Here is a 22,809-nt window from a genome sequence, read left to right on the forward strand (position 1 = left end):
ATTGCTGTGTGATGGAAATACGTGGATATTGCATTTGACGGGAACACTGGGATATTGCGCTGTAACGGGAACACTGGCATATTGCGCTGTGACGGGAACACTGGAATATTGTGCTGTGACGGGAATACTGGAATAATGTGATGTGTCGGGAATACTGGGATATTGAGGTTTTGGCGGGAGTACTGGGATATTGCACTGTGACGCGAACACTGGGATATTGCGCTGTGACGGAAATACCGGGATATTGCACTGTGCTGGGTAGGCTGGGATATTGCGTTGTGACGGAAATACTGGGATTTTGCGGTTTCACGGGAATACTGGAATATTGCACACTGCCGGTAAAACTGGGATATTGCGGTGTGACGGGAACACAGGGATATTGCACTGTGACGGGAATAGTGGGATATTGCACAATGTTGGGAATACTGGGATATTGCGGTCTGACGGGAATACAGGGATATTGCACTGTGACGCGAACACTGGGATATTGCGCTGTGACGGAAATACCGGGATATTGCACTGTGCCGGGTAGGCTGGGATATTGCGTTGTGACGGAAATACTGGGATTTTGCGGTTTCACGGGAATACTGGAATATTGCACACTGCCGGTAAAACTGGGATATTGCGGTGTGACGGGAACACTGGGATATTGCACTGTGACGGGAATACTGGGATATTGCACATTGCCGGTAAAACTGGCATATTGCGGTGTGACGGGAACACTGGGATATTGCACTGTGACGGGAATACTGGGATATTGCACATTGCCGGTAAAACTGGCATATTGCGGTGTGACGGGAATACTGGGATATTGCACTGACGGGAACACTGGGATAATGTGGCGTGTCGGGAATACTGGCATATTGCGGTGTGACAGGAATACTGGGATATTGCACTGTGACGGGAATACTGGAATATTGCGGTGAGGCTGGAGTACTGGGATAATGTGGTGTGACGGGAATACGGGGATATTGCACAGTGACGGGAATAGTGGGATATTGCAGTGTCATGGGAATACAGGGAAATTGGACTGTGACCGGAACATCGGTATATTGCGGTGCGACGGAAATACTAGGATATTGTGCTGTGATGGGAATTCTGGGATATTGCGCTGTGACGGGAATACTGGGATATTGCAGTTTCACGGGAACACTGGGATATTGCACTGTGACGGGAATAGTGGGATATTGCACATTGCCGGTAAAACTGGCATATTGCGGTGTAACGGGAATACTGGGATATTGCACTGACGGGAACACTGGGATATTGCACTGTGATGGGAATATTGGGATATTGCACTTTGCCGGTAAAACTGAGATATTGCGGTGTGACAGGAATACTGGGATATTGCACTATGACGCGAACACTGGGATATTGCGCTGTGACGGAAATACCGGGATATTGCACTCTGACGGTTAAACTGGGATATTGCGTTGTGACGGGAATACTAGGAAATTACGGTGTGACGGGAATATTGTGATAATGCGGTGTGACGGGAACACTGGAATATTGCACTGTGATGGGAATAGTGGACTATTGCGGTGTGGCTGGAGTACTGGGATATTGCACTGCGACAGGAATACTGGACTATTGCGGTGTGGCGGGACTACTGGGATAATGCGGTGTGGCGGGAATATGGGGATATTGCACTGTGACGGGAATAGTGTGATATTGCGGTGTGATGGGAATACAGGGAAATTGGACGGTGACGGGAACACCGGGATATTGCGGTGCGACGGAAATACTGGGATTTTGTGCTGTGACGGGAATTCTGGGATATTGCAGTTTCACGGGAATACTGGAATATTGCACATTGCCGGTAAAACTGGGATATTCGGTATGACGGGAACACTGGGATATTGCACTGTGACGGGAATAGTAGGATATTGCACATTGCCGGTAAAACTGAGATATTGCGGTGTGACAGGAATACTGGGATATTGCACTATGACGCGAACACTGTGATATTGCGCTGTGACGGAAATACCGGGATATTGCACTCTGACGGTTAAACTGGGATATTGCGTTGTGACGGGAATACTAGGAAATTACGGTGTGACGGGAATATTGTGATAATGCGGTGTGACTGGAATCTGGAATATTGCGCTGTGACGGGAACACTGGAATATTGCACTGTGATGGGAATAGTGGACTATTGCGGTGTGGCTGGAGTACTGGGATATTGCACTGTGACAGGAATACTGGACTATTGCGGTGTGGCGGGACTACTGGGATAATGCGGTGTGGCGGGAATACGGGGATATTGCACTGTGACGGGAATAGTGGGATATTGCGGTGTGATGGGAATACAGGGAAATTGGACGGTGACGGGAACACCCGGAAATTGCGGTGCGACGGAAATACTGGGATATTGTGCTGTGACGGGAATTCTGGGATATTGCAGTTTCACGGGAATACTGGAATATTGCACATTGCCGGTAAAATTGGGATATTCGGTGTGACGGGAACACTGGGATATTGCACTGTGACGGGAATAGTGGGCTATTGCACATTGCCGGTGAAACTGGCATATTGCGGAGTAACGGGAATACTGGGATATTGCACTGACGGGAACACTGGGATATTGCACTGTGACGGGAATACTGGGATATTGCACATTGCCGGTAAAACTGAGATATTGCGGTGTGACAGGAATACTGGGATATTGCACTATGACGCGAACACTGGGATATTGCGCTGTGATGGAAATACCGGGATATTGCACTCTGACGGTTAAACTGGGATATTGCGTTGTGACGGGAATACTAGGAAATTACGGTGTGACGGGAATATTGTGATAATGCGGTGTGACGGGAATCTGGAATATTGCACTGTGATGGGAACACTGGAATATTGCACTGTGATGGGAATAGTGGACTATTGCGGTGTTGCTGGAGTACTGGGATATTGCACTGTGACAGGAATACTGGACTATTGCGGTGTGGCGGGACTACTGGGATAATGCGGTGTGGCGGGAATACGGGGATATTGCACTGTGACGGGAATAGTGGGATATTGCGGTGTGATGGGAATACAGGGAAATTGGACGGTGACGGGAACACCGGGATATTGCGGTGCGACGGAAATACTGGGATATTGTGCTGTGACGGGAATTCTGGGATATTGCAGTTTCACGGGAATACTGGAATATTGCACATTGCCGGTAAAACTGGGATATTCGGTATGACGGGAACACTGGGATATTGCACTGTGACGGGAATAGTGGGATATTGCACATTGCCGGTAAAACTGGCATATTGCGGTGTGACAAGAATACTGGGATATTGCACTGACGGGAACACTGGGATATTGCACTGTGACGGGAATACTGGGATATTGCACATTGCCGGTAAAGCTGAGATATTGCGGTGTGACAGGAATACTGGGATATTGCACTATGACGCGAACACTGGGATATTGCACTGTGATGGAAATACCGGGATATTGCACTGTGCCAGGTAGGTTGGGATATTGCGCCTTGACGGAAATATTGGGATATTGCACAGACGGGAACACTGGGATATTGCGCTGTGACGGGAATACTGGGATATTGCGGTTTCACAGTAATACTGGGATATTGCACTGTGACGGGAATACTGGAATAATGTGGCGTGTCGGGAATACTGGGATATTGCGGTGTGACGGGAGTACTAGGATATTGCACATTGTCGGTAAAACTGAGATATTGCGGTGTGACAGGAAAACTGGGATATTGCACTGTGACGGGAATACTGGAATAATGTGGTGTGCCGGGAATACTGGGATATTGCGGTGTGACAGGAATACTGGGATATTGCGCTATGAAGCGAATACTGGGATATTGCGCTGTGACGGAAATACCGGGATATTGCACTGTGACGGTTAAACTGGGATATTGCGTTGTGAAGGGAATACTGGGATATTGCGGTGTGACGGGAATACTGGTATATTGCACTGTTACATGAATCCTGTATTATTGCGGTGTGACTGGAATACAGGGATATTGCGCTGTGACAGAAATACTGGGTTATTGCGGTGTGACTGGAATACAGGGATATTGCGCTGTGACGGGAATACTGGGTTATTGCGGTGCGACGGGAATACTGGGATATTGCAATGTGGCAGGAATACAGGGATATTGCGGTGTGACAGGAATACTGGGATACTGGGATTTCACAGGAATATTGGGATATTGCGGTGTCACGGAAATACTGGAATATTGCACATTGCCGGTAAAACTGGGATATTGCGATGTGACGGGAACACTGGGATATTGCACTGTGACGGGAACAGTGGGATATTGCACTGTGACGGGAATACTTGGACATTGCGGTGTGACGTGAATACTGGGATATTGCACATTGCCAGTAAAACAGGGATATCTCGGTGTGACGGGAATAATGGGATATTGTGGTGTGACGGGAATTCCGCGATATTGCACTGTGACGGGAATACTGGGATATTGCACATTGCCGGTAAAACTGGGTTATTGCGGTGTGACGGGAATACTGGGTTATTGCGGTGCGACGGGAGTACTGGGATATTTCATTGCAACGCGAATATTGAGATGTTGCGGTGTGACTGGTATACTGGCACGTTGCGGTGTGCCGCGAATACTGGGATATTGCGGTGTGACGGGAATAACGGGATATTGTGTTGTGACGTGAATACTTGAAAATTACGGTGTGACGGGAATATTGGAATAATGCGGTGTGACAGGAATACTGGGATATTGCGGTGTGACGGCAATACAGGGATATTGCGCTGTGACGGGAATACTGGGATATTGCGCAGTGATGGGAATACTGGGATATTGAGGTTTTGGCGGGAGTACTGGGATATTGCACTGTGACGCGAACACTGGGATATTGCGCTGTGACGGAAATACCGGGATATTGCACTGTGCTGGGTAGGCTGGGATATTGCGTTGTGACGGAAATACTGGGATTTTGCGGTTTCACGGGAATACTGGAATATTGCACACTGCCGGTAAAACTGGGATATTGCGGTGTGACGGGAACACTGGGATATTGCACTGTGACGGGAATAGTGGGATATTGCACAATGTTGGGAATACTGGGATATTGCGGTCTGACGGGAATACAGGGATATTGCACTGTGACGCGAACACTGGGATATTGCGCTGTGACGGAAATACCGGGATATTGCACTGTGCCGGGTAGGCTGGGATATTGCGTTGTGACGGAAATACTGGGATTTTGCGGTTTCACGGGAATACTGGAATATTGCACACTGCCGGTAAAACTGGGATATTGCGGTGTGACGGGAACACTGGGATATTGCACTGTGACGGGAATACTGGGATATTGCACATTGCCGGTAAAACTGGCATATTGCGGTGTGACGGGAACACTGGGATATTGCACTGTGACGGGAATAATGGGATATTGCACATTGCCGGTAAAACTGGCATATTGCGGTGTGACGGGAATACTGGGATATTGCACTGACGGGAACACTGGGATAATGTGGCGTGTCGGGATTACTGGGATATTGCGGTGTGATGGGAACACTGCGATATTGCACTGTGACGGGGATACTGGGATACTGCACATTGCCGGTAAAACTGAGATATTGCGGTGTGACAGGAATACTGGGATATTGCACTGTGACGGGAATACTGGAATATTGCGGTGAGGCTGGAGTACTGGGATAATGTGGTGTGACGGGAATACGGGGATATTGCACAGTGACGGGAATAGTGGGATATTGCAGTGTCATGGGAATACAGGGAAATTGGACTGTGACCGGAACATCGGGATATTGCGGTGCGACGGAAATACTAGGATATTGTGCTGTGATGGGAATTCTGGGATATTGCGCTGTGACGGGAATACTGGGATATTGCAGTTTCACGGGAACACTGGGATATTGCACTGTGACGGGAATAGTGGGATATTGCACATTGCCGGTAAAACTGGCATATTGCGGTGTAACGGGAATACTGGGATATTGCACTGACGGGAACACTGGGATATTGCACTGTGATGGGAAGATTGGGATATTGCACTTTGCCGGTAAAACGGAGATATTGCGGTGTGACAGGAATACTGGGATATTGCACTATGACGCGAACACTGGGATATTGCGCTGTGACGGAAATACCGGGATATTGCACTCTGACGGTTAAACTGGGATATTGCGTTGTGACGGGAATACTAGGAAATTATGGTGTGACGGGAATATTGTGATAATGCGGTGTGACGGGAATCTGGAATATTGCGCTGTGACGGGAACACTGGAATATTGCACTGTGATGGGAATAGTGGACTATTGCGGTGTGGCTGGAGTACTGGGATATTGCACTGTGACAGGAATACTGGACTATTGCGGTGTGGCGGGACTACTGGGATAATGCGGTGTGGCGGGAATACGGGGATATTGCACTGTGGCGGGAATAGTGGGATATTGCACTGTGATGGGAATACAGGGAAATTGGACTGTGACGGGAACACCGGGATATTGCGGTGCTACGGAAATACTGGGATATTGTGCTGTGACGGGAATTCTGGGATATTGCAGTTTCACGGGAATACTGGAATATTGCACATTGCCGGTAAAACTGGGATATTCGGTGTGACGGGAACACTGGGATATTGCACTGTGACGGGAATAGTGGGATATTGCACATTGCCGGTAAAACTGGCATATTGCGGTGTGACGAGAATACTGGGATATTGCACTGACGGGAACACTGGGATATTGCACTGTGACGGGAATACTGGGATATTGCACATTGCCGGTAAAACTGAGATATTGCGGTATGACAGGAATACTGGGATATTGCACTATGACGCGAACACTGGGATATTGCGCTGTGATGGAAATACTGGGATATTGCACTGTGCCGGGTAGGCTGGGATATTGCGCCGTGACGGGAATATTGGGATATTGCACAGACGGGAACACTGGGATATTGCGCTGTGACGGGAATACTGGGATATTGCGGTTTCACAGGAATACTGGAATATTGCGCCCAGCCGGTAAAACTGGCATATTGCGGTGTGACGGGAACACTGGGATATTGCACTGTGTCGGCAATAAGTGGGATATTGCACATTGCCAGTTAAATTTGCATATTGCGGTGTGACGGGAATACTGGGATATTGCACTGTGACGGGAATACTGGGATATTGCACGTTGCCGGTAAAACTGGGATATTGCAGTGTGACAGTAATACTGGGATATTGCACTGTGACGGGAATACTGGAATAATGCAGTGTGTCGGGAATACTGGGATATTGCGGTGTGACGGGAGTACTAGGATATTGCACTATGACGTAAACACTGGTATATTGCGCTTTAATGGAAATACCGGGATATTGCACTGTGACGGGAATACTGGGATATTGCACATTGTCGGTAAAACTGAGATATTGCGGTGTGACAGGAAAACTGGGATATTGCACTGTGACGGGAATACTGGAATAATGTGGTGTTTCGGGAATACTGGGATATTGCGATGTGACAGGAATACTGGGATATTGCGCTATGAAGCGAATACTGGGATATTGCGCTGTGACGGAGATACCGGGATATTGCACTGTGACGGTTAAACTGGGATATTGCGTTGTGAAGGGAATACTGGGATATTGCGGTGTGACGGGAATACTGGGATATTGCACTATGAAGCGAATGCTGGGATATTGCGCTGTGACGGGAATATTGGGATAATGCGGTGTGACAGGAATACTGGGATATTGCACTGTTACACGAATCCTGGATTTTTGCGGTGTGACGGGAATACTGGGATATTCCGGTGTGACGGGAATACAGGGATATTGCCCTGTCACGGGAATACTGGGATATGGTGCTGTGACGGGTATACTGGGATATTACGGTTTGACAGGAATACTGGGATATTGCTGTGTGACGGAAATACCAGGATATTGCACTTTGATGGGAACACTGGGATATTGCGCTGTGACGGGAATACTGGGATATTACAGTATGATAGGAATACTGGGATATTGCTGTGTGATGGAAATACGTGGATATTGCATTTGACGGGAACACTGGGATATTGCGCTGTAACGGGAACACTGGCATATTGCGCTGTGACGGGAACACTGGAATATTGTGCTGTGACGGGAATACTGGAATAATGTGATGTGTCGGGAATACTGGGATATTGAGGTTTTGGCGGGAGTACTGAGATATTGCACTGTGACGCGAACACTGGGATATTGCGCTGTGACGGAAATACCGGGATATTGCACTGTGCTGGGTAGGCTGGGATATTGCGTTGTGACGGAAATACTGGGATTTTGCGGTTTCACGGGAATACTGGAATATTGCACACTGCCGGTAAAACTGGAATATTGCGGTGTGACGGGAACACTGGGATATTGCACTGTGACGGGAATAGTGGGATATTGCACAATGTTGGGAATACTGGGATATTGCGGTCTGACGGGAATACAGGGATATTGCACTGTGACGCGAACACTGGGATATTGCGCTGTGACGGAAATACCGGGATATTGCACTGTGCCGGGTTGGCTGGGATATTGCGTTGTGACGGAAATACTGGGATTTTGCGGTTTCACGGGAATACTGGAATATTGCACACTGCCGGTAAAACTGGGATATTGCGGTGTGACGGGAACACTGGGATATTGCACTGTGACGGGAATACTGGGATATTGCACATTGCCGGTAAAACTGGCATATTGCGGTGTGACGGGAACACTGGGATATTGCACTGTGACGGGAATAATGGGATATTGCACATTGCCGGTAAAACTGGCATATTGCGGTGTGACGGGAATACTGGGATATTGCACTGACGGGAACACTGGGATAATGTGGCGTGTCGGGATTACTGGGATATTGCGGTGTGATGGGAACACTGCGATATTGCACTGTGACGGGGATACTGGGATACTGCACATTGCCGGTAAAACTGAGATATTGCGGTGTGACAGGAATACTGGGATATTGCACTGTGACGGGAATACTGGAATATTGCGGTGAGGCTGGAGTACTGGGATAATGTGGTGTGACGGGAATACGGGGATATTGCACAGTGACGGGAATAGTGGGATATTGCAGTGTCATGGGAATACAGGGAAATTGGACTGTGACCGGAACATCGGGATATTGCGGTGCGACGGAAATACTAGGATATTGTGCTGTGATGGGAATTCTGGGATATTGCGCTGTGACGGGAATACTGGGATATTGCAGTTTCACGGGAACACTGGGATATTGCACTGTGACGGGAATAGTGGGATATTGCACATTGCCGGTAAAACTGGCATATTGCGGTGTAACGGGAATACTGGGATATTGCACTGACGGGAACACTGGGATATTGCACTGTGATGGGAAGATTGGGATATTGCACTTTGCCGGTAAAACGGAGATATTGCGGTGTGACAGGAATACTGGGATATTGCACTATGACGCGAACACTGGGATATTGCGCTGTGACGGAAATACCGGGATATTGCACTCTGACGGTTAAACTGGGATATTGCGTTGTGACGGGAATACTAGGAAATTATGGTGTGACGGGAATATTGTGATAATGCGGTGTGACGGGAATCTGGAATATTGCGCTGTGACGGGAACACTGGAATATTGCACTGTGATGGGAATAGTGGACTATTGCGGTGTGGCTGGAGTACTGGGATATTGCACTGTGACAGGAATACTGGACTATTGCGGTGTGGCGGGACTACTGGGATAATGCGGTGTGGCGGGAATACGGGGATATTGCACTGTGGCGGGAATAGTGGGATATTGCACTGTGATGGGAATACAGGGAAATTGGACTGTGACGGGAACACCGGGATATTGCGGTGCTACGGAAATACTGGGATATTGTGCTGTGACGGGAATTCTGGGATATTGCAGTTTCACGGGAATACTGGAATATTGCACATTGCCGGTAAAACTGGGATATTCGGTGTGACGGGAACACTGGGATATTGCACTGTGACGGGAATAGTGGGATATTGCACATTGCCGGTAAAACTGGCATATTGCGGTGTGACGAGAATACTGGGATATTGCACTGACGGGAACACTGGGATATTGCACTGTGACGGGAATACTGGGATATTGCACATTGCCGGTAAAACTGAGATATTGCGGTATGACAGGAATACTGGGATATTGCACTATGACGCGAACACTGGGATATTGCGCTGTGATGGAAATACTGGGATATTGCACTGTGCCGGGTAGGCTGGGATATTGCGCCGTGACGGGAATATTGGGATATTGCACAGACGGGAACACTGGGATATTGCGCTGTGACGGGAATACTGGGATATTGCGGTTTCACAGGAATACTGGAATATTGCGCCCAGCCGGTAAAACTGGCATATTGCGGTGTGACGGGAACACTGGGATATTGCACTGTGTCGGCAATAAGTGGGATATTGCACATTGCCAGTTAAATTTGCATATTGCGGTGTGACGGGAATACTGGGATATTGCACTGTGACGGGAATACTGGGATATTGCACGTTGCCGGTAAAACTGGGATATTGCAGTGTGACAGTAATACTGGGATATTGCACTGTGACGGGAATACTGGAATAATGCAGTGTGTCGGGAATACTGGGATATTGCGGTGTGACGGGAGTACTAGGATATTGCACTATGACGTAAACACTGGTATATTGCGCTTTAATGGAAATACCGGGATATTGCACTGTGACGGGAATACTGGGATATTGCACATTGTCGGTAAAACTGAGATATTGCGGTGTGACAGGAAAACTGGGATATTGCACTGTGACGGGAATACTGGAATAATGTGGTGTTTCGGGAATACTGGGATATTGCGATGTGACAGGAATACTGGGATATTGCGCTATGAAGCGAATACTGGGATATTGCGCTGTGACGGAGATACCGGGATATTGCACTGTGACGGTTAAACTGGGATATTGCGTTGTGAAGGGAATACTGGGATATTGCGGTGTGACGGGAATACTGGGATATTGCACTATGAAGCGAATGCTGGGATATTGCGCTGTGACGGGAATATTGGGATAATGCGGTGTGACAGGAATACTGGGATATTGCACTGTTACACGAATCCTGGATTTTTGCGGTGTGACGGGAATACTGGGATATTCCGGTGTGACGGGAATACAGGGATATTGCCCTGTCACGGGAATACTGGGATATGGTGCTGTGACGGGTATACTGGGATATTACGGTTTGACAGGAATACTGGGATATTGCTGTGTGACGGAAATACCAGGATATTGCACTTTGATGGGAACACTGGGATATTGCGCTGTGACGGGAATACTGGGATATTACAGTATGATAGGAATACTGGGATATTGCTGTGTGATGGAAATACGTGGATATTGCATTTGACGGGAACACTGGGATATTGCGCTGTAACGGGAACACTGGCATATTGCGCTGTGACGGGAACACTGGAATATTGTGCTGTGACGGGAATACTGGAATAATGTGATATGTCGGGAATACTGGGATATTGAGGTTTTGGCGGGAGTACTGAGATATTGCACTGTGACGCGAACACTGGGATATTGCGCTGTGACGGAAATACCGGGATATTGCACTGTGCTGGGTAGGCTGGGATATTGCGTTGTGACGGAAATACTGGGATTTTGCGGTTTCACGGGAATACTGGAATATTGCACACTGCCGGTAAAACTGGAATATTGCGGTGTGACGGGAACACTGGGATATTGCACTGTGACGGGAATAGTGGGATACTGCACAATGTTGGGAATACTGGGATATTGCGGTGTGACGGGAACACTGGGATATTGCACTGTGACGGGAATACTGGGATATTGCACATTGCCGGTAAAACTGGCATATTGCGGTGTGACGGGAATACTGGGATATTGCACTGACGGGAACACTGGGATAATGTGGCGTGTCGGGAATACTTGGATATTGCGGTGTGATGGGAACACTGCGATATTGCACTGTGACGGGGATACTGGGATACTGCACATTGCCAGTAAAACTGAGATATTGCGGTGTGACAGGAATACTGGGATATTGCACTGTGACGGGAATACTGGAATATTGCGGTGAGGCTGGAGTACTGGGATAATGTGGTGTGACGGGAATACGGGGATATTGCACAGTGACGGGAATAGTGGGATATTGCAGTGTCATGGGAATACAGGGAAATTGGACTGTGACCGGAACATCGGGATATTGCGGTGCGACGGAAATACTAGGATATTGTGCTGTGATGGGAATTCTGGGATATTGCGCTGTGACGGGAATACTGGGATATTGCAGTTTCACGGGAACACTGGGATATTGCACTGTGACGGGAATAGTGGGATATTGCACATTGCCGGTAAAACTGGCATATTGCGGTGTAACGGGAATACTGGGATATTGCACTGACGGGAACACTGGGATATTGCACTGTGATGGGAATATTGGGATATTGCACTTTGCCGGTAAAACTGAGATATTGCGGTGTGACAGGAATACTGGGATATTGCACTATGACGCGAACACTGGGATATTGCGCTGTGACGGAAATACCGGGATATTGCACTCTGACGGTTAAACTGGGAAATTGCGTTGTGACGGGAATATTGTGATAATGCGGTGTGACGGGAACACTGGAATATTGCACTGTGATGGGAATAGTGGACTATTGCGGTGTGGCTGGAGTACTGGGATATTGCACTGCGACAGGAATACTGGACTATTGCGGTGTGGCGGGACTACTGGGATAATGCGGTGTGGCGGGAATATGGGGATATTGCACTGTGACGGGAATAGTGTGATATTGCGGTGTGATGGGAATACAGGGAAATTGGACGGTGACGGGAACACCGGGATATTGCGGTGCGACGGAAATACTGGGATTTTGTGCTGTGACGGGAATTCTGGGATATTGCAGTTTCACGGGAATACTGGAATATTGCACATTGCCGGTAAAACTGGGATATTCGGTATGACGGGAACACTGGGATATTGCACTGTGACGGGAATAGTAGGATATTGCACATTGCCGGTAAAACTGGCATATTGCGGTGTGACGAGAATACTGGGATATTGCACTGACGGGAACACTGGGATATTGCACTGTGATGGGAATACTGGGATATTGCACATTGCCGGTAAAACTGAGATATTGCGGTGTGACAGGAATACTGGGATATTGCACTATGACGCGAACACTGTGATATTGCGCTGTGACGGAAATACCGGGATATTGCACTCTGACGGTTAAACTGGGATATTGCGTTGTGACGGGAATACTAGGAAATTACGGTGTGACGGGAATATTGTGATAATGCGGTGTGACGGGAATCTGGAATATTGCGCTGTGACGGGAACACTGGAATATTGCACTGTGATGGGAATAGTGGACTATTGCGGTGTGGCTGGAGTACTGGGATATTGCACTGTGACAGGAATACTGGACTATTGCGGTGTGGCGGGACTACTGGGATAATGCGGTGTGGCGGGAATACGGGATATTGCACTGTGACGGGAATAGTGGGATATTGCGGTGTGATGGGAATACAGGGAAATTGGACGGTGACGGGAACACCCGGAAATTGCGGTGCGACGGAAATACTGGGATATTGTGCTGTGACGGGAATTCTGGGATATTGCAGTTTCACGGGAATACTGGAATATTGCACATTGCCGGTAAAATTGGGATATTCGGTGTGACGGGAACACTGGGATATTGCACTGTGACGGGAATAGTGGGCTATTGCACATTGCCGGTAAAACTGGCATATTGCGGAGTAACGGGAATACTGGGATATTGCACTGACGGGAACACTGGGATATTGCACTGTGACGGGAATACTGGGATATTGCACATTGCCGGTAAAACTGAGATATTGCGGTGTGACAGGAATACTGGGATATTGCACTATGACGCGAACACTGGGATATTGCGCTGTGACGGAAATACCGGGATATTGCACTGTGCCGGTTAAACTGGGATATTGCGTTGTGACGGGAATACTAGGAAATTACGGTGTGACGGGAATATTGTGATAATGCGGTGTGACGGGAATCTGGAATATTGCACTGTGATGGGAACACTGGAATATTGCACTGTGATGGGAATAGTGGACTATTGCGGTGTTGCTGGAGTACTGGGATATTGCACTGTGACAGGAATACTGGACTATTGCGGTGTGGCGGGACTACTGGGATAATGCGGTGTGGCGGGAATACGGGGATATTGCACTGTGACGGGAATAGTGGGATATTGCGGTGTGATGGGAATACAGGGAAATTGGACGGTGCCGGTAAAACTGGCATATTGCGGTGTGACGAGAATACTGGGATATTGCACTGACGGGAACACTGGGATATTGCACTGTGACGGGAATACTGGGATATTGCACATTGCCGGTAAAGCTGAGATATTGCGGTGTGTTAGCGTTAGTGTTTTCTTAGAAGAATCACTCAACACTCAGGGTCGGTTCCAATGCCTGACGGTATTTAATAACGCTCAGCGGGGAGGAAACACACAGGACCGTATCCAGGTTTCTCTCCACAGAACAAAGGATTACATGCACCTTTATATGTTTCACAACAGTTACAAAACAGTTTACTACAGCTACACAGCCCATCACGGCTGGACACAAGCCAATCACAATGATTATAGATTACATATAGGTTATTTTAACCCAATAGAATTCCCCTTATGTCTCAGGAACCATGTGTTCGTCTTTTGTCAGCTTGGGCTGATTGATATAGGTTCTCTCACTAGTTCTTTCTTCTTGGAGAAATAATTGGTATATAGCCTTGTTTACAGCAAATGGTTTCCCTCTTATCTTTCTTCCTGAAATAATTGGTTTCATGGCCTTGTTCACAGGAGATGGTTTCCTTCTTATCTCTGTCTTCCCAGGCATTCCTACAGTGGGCCTCACAGGGTTATTGCTCGGTCAGTGAACGTTCAACAGTTCACAGTTTGACTACCTGATTTCCCATAATGCCTGGGCAGCCATTTTATGTGTGTGTCCATTTAAGCTTATGTGAGTTTTAAATATCCAGCAGGTGCCTAATGCCTAAGTCTATATATATTTCTACTCTCTACAACAATTCCCCCCTTTCGGTAAAGGGACTAGTCCTAGTCCCCTTTTAACCGACCGTACTGCCTTTATCTGATATTTGTGCACTGCCCGGTACTCCTTGCCTCAACGTGCTGGCCAGTCACGCGGTTTCAGGAGTCCCGGTTGCTTAGATCAAATTAACAAAGGCTAGCTCCTCCCGTCCCCTTATCAAACAGGCTTGTTTAATATCCAGGGAACGGTGATTGGTCCGTTTCCGCCGTTTGTGGCGCCTGCATACCTGGCAGGCCATCACGCCCCATGTTATTGCTAAGATTAATTGTATCCCGACCAGTGTGTGTGAAATAATTCGAATCCATGGGTGGATGTTCACATTTATTCCCCAGTCCCAGACCTTTCTCCACCAACTCTGACTTGGTAAGTCTACCTCGGTATCTTCTTTGATTTTAGTTTGTAGCTGGTGATAGAGTTTTACAGATTGACCCACTCTGAGCCTCAACTCCCGTAATACTTCGGTTAGATGTGGGATAGGGACCTGCTCTGGCTCGTCATAATCCTGCAAATGATCATGGAGCTGATCAGTTACTTCAATAACTTCGGACTTCCGGCGCCTAACCTGGGTGATATGCGATTGCCCGATCGCGACAGGTCGTAGTGGTGTAAAGCAAAAGTTTGGCTGCGGTATAGGGCACTGCAGGTCATTATACTGGTATGAACGCTCAGTAGTAGAGACACAGTATCTTCCCCTCCCTCCGTAGCCTGCCCTCGCGAAGTGCATGTGTGCGGGCACTATTTCTAGTACACACCCGTTGGTTCGGTTAAACCCGCACTCGTCTAGTTCCCCTCGGCCCACCGGGTGAGGGCATACTGTGATTTCCCCCCTTTGCTTGCAATCTGCTAGGGAAATCCCAGTAAGTATGTTGTTTCGACGAACGGCAGAGGTGGTGGTTAGGTAGTAGCGTATGGAGACATTTTCCCGTATTACTCCGATATTCTCTAGTTGGTATAAGGGGAACGGCCCTGAGTCCGGCGTTGCTATAGGGATCAACAGGACTATCCCTATCCCGGTAGTCCTACCCATCTGGCAATCTGGAATTGCGGGGTATACTCGGGTCAGTCCCTTCAGAGTACAATTATCCAGTGTCCCCCTTTGGTTCGCCAACTGAGCCAAATGTGAACTGTCTATCCAATCGGGTACTTCCCCGCGTTGGATCTGGTCGAGGTTGTGGCGGATCTGTCCCACCATCCACAGACCATAAGCATGACAGAGTTGCCCCTGTCTTTGCTTTATTGTATCTTCTTGTTCTCTATCAATGAGGTGATTGATGGTTTTAGCGTGAGCTTCCAGGACTGAGATGCCATCCAACTGGATTTCGGCACCCTCCTTTCCTAGGTTGGCCTGGTCTTCCTGGTTTTGCTCCACCCTCTCCAATAACCCCTTCATCACCCCTTTAAGCTGTTCTACCCTCTCATTTAGCCCTTGTATGTCTATCGAGTTCACTACGGAGGTTCCTGTATTGAAAACGGTAGCAACATCATTTACTATTTCCCTCTTCACCCTGGGTGCTAACCCCTGTCCCCGGAACTTACTGGCACCCATGGCATCGGCAGCCTGCTGCATTACGACTTTACTTAATACATTGTACATCTTCCTTGACTGTTCGGTACAATATTCCGGCATCTGGATGCCTGAAATATTGATCAGAACAGGCACAATTTCATGTTTAACATTATCATACAATAATTCCCCTTCGTTGTACATTGCAATCCCATTTTCTGGTCCCTTAGTAGTTATGGGACAAGGCAGTTCTTCGGGCAATGTAGTGATTCTTATGGGGCGCGGTGTCGGAGGGGGTGAGAAACATACATACAATTATATTGCAGCCGCCCCCGCCTCCTCGTAATACCCACACAGCCCCATTCCCTTCTTGCGGATGACTGATTGCTGGGATTGTCCCGGAGGCGCGCAAATTATGCCGAAAGTACATTCATCAGGCCCTTTGACATCCCTCCGTTTAATGCATCTGCTCCTTATACCCGTGGAGCACTGTACACATACTCTTATTCTTATTAGGATTCTTATTAAAATAAGTCCTGTCCTTGCTCCAGTCCTTGGCTGCTGGGATGCACATTCCGTCCGTTAAATTAAACAAGACTCCATAGTTCATATAGTTGTTTATTTCCAGCGTGCTCTGCTGTCCGTCGGTGTTGCCCAGGGTACGTGCATGTCGCAGGGCTATCCATATTACGAGTAGCGCCGTTCGTATTCCCATTCCGGTAAGTATTATCTGTAATTTTAAACAGACGGCCTGGTCGTCACCAGGGGTTAAATTTTTTTGCTCTACGAGTGTCCCTGTCACCCTGCAAAATCAGAAGCACAAGGTTATAATCGAACCATTTCGAGCTGAATCTGTAGGGCGTGCGCCTGTGTCTTTACCCACTTAAATATTACCCAAACTCCTATTATGACCAAGGCCAAAGCTATTCCTCCAAACATCGCTGTCTGCTTTACCGTTAGGTTGGGTTTGTGGACTACACCTACCCACCGTGGGGTACATTGGCTCTATTGCCAGAGGTGATGGTGCTATGGCTGCGCACTGCACTATCCGTCTAGTCCCGTTATCTCTTCCAGCCTGTTTATCTTAGCTTTTAACTCTTCAATTTGTTTTATTGAATATCTATTTCTTTCTTGTATCAGGCAAGCATTATTACATAAGCTAGTTCTGTTTTTATTTTTTGTTTCCTCTGTTAGGTGAGTCTTTTTTTTATTAAGAAATCCAAATTAATAATGTTCAGTATAACACGGCTGTCAATGGAAAGGGTTAACTCCTTTACAGGTTTGTAAGAAGACCTGATGTCATTACGTGACTTCACGTAATCATCTGAAAAAAAATCTTTGTGCCTTCAAAACTGGCTTCGAAATTAGGAATCCGTTAAAAACAGCATAAATCATTAGAGTAAACTCCAATGTTTTCTTAACTTCTAATTCAAGTACTTGCCAAAGAATTTTTTTTTTTTAATTGTTTTAAAACAAGACCACACATACAATAGCAATTTTGTTTACTGAAATTCAATTCTGTTTTTTTTTATTTCTCTCTTTCTCCTCGTTATCTTCAAAACCCTCCTGCTTGTTTAAACTGTTCGGGACATTTTTGATAAACACTGTCCATTTTGGAAATCTTTTCAAACTGCATTGAAACTTTTTCATAATTGAAAATTCGAATCCATGTAGAGTGTTTTTTACTTATTCCAATTTTTTTTTTTTCTCTTCTAATTAAACCAATATCTTTTTCACAGCAAACATCAACTAGTATTTAGTAAGTTATGTCTTTTTCCATTTAGTCCATTACATCTTTTTTTCCTTTCTTCAAATTAGGTTTTGTATTTTACACGGAGGGTTCGTAACTCCATAAAGTTGTTAATTTAAAATCATTTGTTTACTTTCAAAGTGGCGTCTTTATCTTTTTCTTTTTCTCCATAACTGGAATGAAGTCCATCTTTGAGAGTTTGAGTGCTTTTTCGTTATCTCAAAATGCTCCAGTTTCAAAGTCGTTACTAAAGCTTGCTGTTTTTTTTTAACATTTTCCAAAAGTTCCTTTTACACCTTCGCAGATAGCTCGCCACTTGCCCAGGAGTTTGACCTGATCAGATTTAATTTAATCTTTTTCTTTTTTTTTTTTAAATCCACCTCAGTATTTCCTGTGCCTTCTCTGAATATCTCAAAATCCCAATTCAAACTTTGTAATTTCAATCTTTATTTAAAACTTTTTTTTTTAGAAGCTCTTTTTTTTTAAAGCATTCTTTATCTCACTCCGAGACTAAATTTATGTCTTTCAGCCCAATCAATCATTGCATGTTTTCTTTCGGCAAGTAAGTGAGCATGTCAAATAAATATTTTGCTCAACAAACCTATTCTTTATTTGTTTATTTTCCTAGCTCCGTAACTTATCATCCGAATAAATCCACACCTGCGTTTCTAACTTAAATGTCTTAAAACTTCCCACATACAGGACAACATTACAAAGGGTTTAAAAAAAGACTTTCACTCTGTTTCTAAAATAAACAGACACTTGCATTCCTCTTCCAACCAGACTTTCGGAACATGAAAACATAAAAAAATTCATTCTGCAGTCAAAAATCACACAGACACTTCTCACTCAACGATCAGACATTTACAACAGTCTCTCTTCTTGTTTTGGCCGGCTCTATTTTTGGATCCATGACCTTTCAGGGAATTCGTAGTTTTATCTAAATAATTCCTCACATAACTAATTCCTGAGGATTCCACCCTGCTTTAATCATTTTTTTCAATTAGCTTCTTTTGTTTTTCCGCCAGGTGGCGGGTAAGCGACCCTTCTGGTCCCCACTCGAGTTTACTTGTTTTCATGGCCATTCCTGGGTAGGACTACTACCGTTAGGAATCTACTCTCAGAGGTCCGCTTTCTTTCTAGCGCGACTTGTAGTAAACTGTCTCTTGGCTACTGTCAGGTCACAAGTTCTGCTGTTGCACAAACTTATACAATTCTTAAAAACGCGTTTAAGCAATTCCCGCAGTGCTCTACGTATCCTTAACGACTACCTACCACCGCTCAGCCCGTTGGTCCGACCCTGTTCACAGGTTTGGATTCCGTTAGCCGCTGTACACCGCTTGGTTCTATCCCGGGGTATTTCAAATTACACTACTGGGTCCGGAAGATGTCTCTCGGTATCACGATCCCACGGTCTAAGTGTGTTCCCTACGCCTACTTGGTTCCTGGCCATCACGTGGGACAAAAGTCCTCTTAATTCAGGCTCAGGCTAGGCGTTTGAGATATTAGACCGTCTCCTCATGTCGATCAACCAGCTTCCACCTTCCGCACCCTTTATACTTAAAAATTGTTTTTTATACTCACCCGGGTTTTTTCCAAGGGCGTCCAGCGACTCCGGGAAATCCCGTCGACTACGCCATTGTTAGCGTTAGTGTTTTCTTAGAAGAATCACTCAACACTCAGGGTCGGTTCCAATGCCTGACGGTATTTAATAACGCTCAGCGGGGAGGAAACACACAGGACCGTATCCAGGTTTCTCTCCACAGAACAAAGGATTACATGCACCTTTATATGTTTCACAACAGTTACAAAACAGTTTACTACAGCTACACAGCCCATCACGGCTGGACACAAGCCAATCACAATGATTATAGATTACATATAGGTTATTTTAACCCAATAGAATTCCCCTTATGTCTCAGGAACCATGTGTTCGTCTTTTGTCAGCTTGGGCTGATTGATATAGGTTCTCTCACTAGTTCTTTCTTCTTGGAGAAATAATTGGTATATAGCCTTGTTTACAGCAAATGGTTTCCCTCTTATCTTTCTTCCTGAAATAATTGGTTTCATGGCCTTGTTCACAGGAGATGGTTTCCTTCTTATCTCTGTCTTCCCAGGCATTCCTACAGTGGGCCTCACAGGGTTATTGCTCGGTCAGTGAACGTTCAACAGTTCACAGTTTGACTACCTGATTTCCCATAATGCCTGGGCAGCCATTTTATGTGTGTGTCCATTTAAGCTTATGTGAGTTTTAAATATCCAGCAGGTGCCTAATGCCTAAGTCTATATATATTTCTACTCTCTACAACACGGTGTGACAGGAATACTGGGATATTGCACTATGACGCGAACACTGGGATATTGCGCTGTGATGGAAATACCGGGATATTGCACTGTGCCAGGTAGGTTGGGATATTGCGCCTTGACGGAAATATTGGGATATTGCACAGACGGGAACACTGGGATATTGCGCTGTGACGGGAATACTGGGATATTGCGGTTTCACAGGAATACTGGAATATTGCGCCCAGCCGGTAAAACTGGCATATTGCGGTGTGACAGTAATACTGGGATATTGCACTGTGACGGGAATACTGGAATAATGTGGCGTGTCGGGAATACTGGGATATTGCGGTGTGACGGGAGTACTAGGATATTGCACTATGACGTGAACACTGGTATATGGCGCTTTAATGGAAATACCGGGATATTGCACTGTGACGGGAATACTGGGATATTGCACATTGTCGGTAAAACTGAGATATTGCGGTGTGACAGGAAAACTGGGATATTGCACTGTGACGGGAATACTGGAATAATGTGGTGTGCCGGGAATACTGGGATATTGCGGTGTGACAGGAATACTGGGATATTGCGCTATGAAGCGAATACTGGGATATTGCGCTGTGACAGAAATACCGGGATATTGCACTGTGACGGTTAAACTGGGATATTGCGTTGTGAAGGGAATACTGGGATATTGCGGTGTGACGGGAATACTGGTATATTGCACTGTTACATGAATCCTGTATTATTGCGGTGTGACTGGAATACAGGGATATTGCGCTGTGACAGAAATACTGGGTTATTGCGGTGTGACTGGAATACAGGGATATTGCGCTGTGACGGGAATACTGGGTTATTGCGGTGCGACGGGAATACTGGGATATAGCAATGTGGCAGGAATACAGGGATATTGCGGTGTGACAAGAATACTGGGATACTGGGATTTCACAGGAATATTGGGATATTGCGGTGTCACGGAAATACTGGAATATTGCACATTGCCGGTAAAACTGGGATATTGCGATGTGACGGGAACACTGGGATATTGCACTGTGACGGGAACAGTGGGATATTGCACTGTGACGGGAATACTTGGACATTGCGGTGTGACGGGAATACTGGGATATTGCACATTGCCAGTAAAACAGGGATATCTCGGTGTGACGGGAATAATGGGATATTGTGGTGTGACGGGAATTCCGCGATATTGCACTGTGACGGGAATACTGGGATATTGCACATTGCCGGTAAAACTGGGATATTGCGGTGTGACGGGAATACTGGGTTATTGCGGTGCGACGGGAATACTGGGATATTTCATTGCAACGCGAATATTGAGATGTTGCGGTGTGACTGGTATACTGGCACGTTGCGGTGTGCCGCGAATACTGGGATATTGCGGTGTGACGGGAATAACGGGATATTGTGTTGTGACGTGAATACTTGAAAATTACGGTGTGACGGGAATATTGGAATAATGCGGTGTGACAGGAATACTGGGATATTGCGGTGTGACGGCAATACAGGGATATTGCGCTGTGACGGGAATACTGGGATATTGCGCAGTGATGGGAATACTGGGATATTACAGTGTGACGTGAGCACTGGGATATTGCGCTGTGACGGGAATACTGGGATATTACGGTATGACAGGAATACTGGGATATTATGCTATGACAGGAATACTGGGTTATTGCTGTGTGATGGAAATACCAGGATATTGCACTTTGACGGGAACACTGGGATATTGCGCTGTGACGGGAACACTGGAATATTGCGCTGTGATGGGAATACTGGGATATTGCACATTGCCGGTAAAACTGGGATATTGCGGTATGACTGGAATACTGGGATATTGCACTGTGACGGGAATACTGGAATATTGCAGTGTGGCAGGAATACTGGGATATTGCACAGTGACGGGATTAGTGGGATATTGCAGAGTGACGGGTATACTGGTATATTGCAATGTGGCAGGAATACAGGGATATTGCGGTGTGACAGGAATACTGGGATACTGGGATTTCACAGGAATATTGGGATATTGCGGTGTCACGGAAATACTGGAATATTGCACATTGCCGGTAAAACTGGGATATTGCGATGTGACGGGAACACTGGGATATTGCACTGTGACGGGAACAGTGGGATATTGCACTGTGACGGGAATACTGGGACATTGCGGTGTGACGGGA

This window comes from Pristiophorus japonicus, chromosome 15 (genome assembly GCF_044704955.1).
Source record: "Pristiophorus japonicus isolate sPriJap1 chromosome 15, sPriJap1.hap1, whole genome shotgun sequence".
Taxonomy (NCBI): Eukaryota; Metazoa; Chordata; class Chondrichthyes; family Pristiophoridae; genus Pristiophorus; species Pristiophorus japonicus.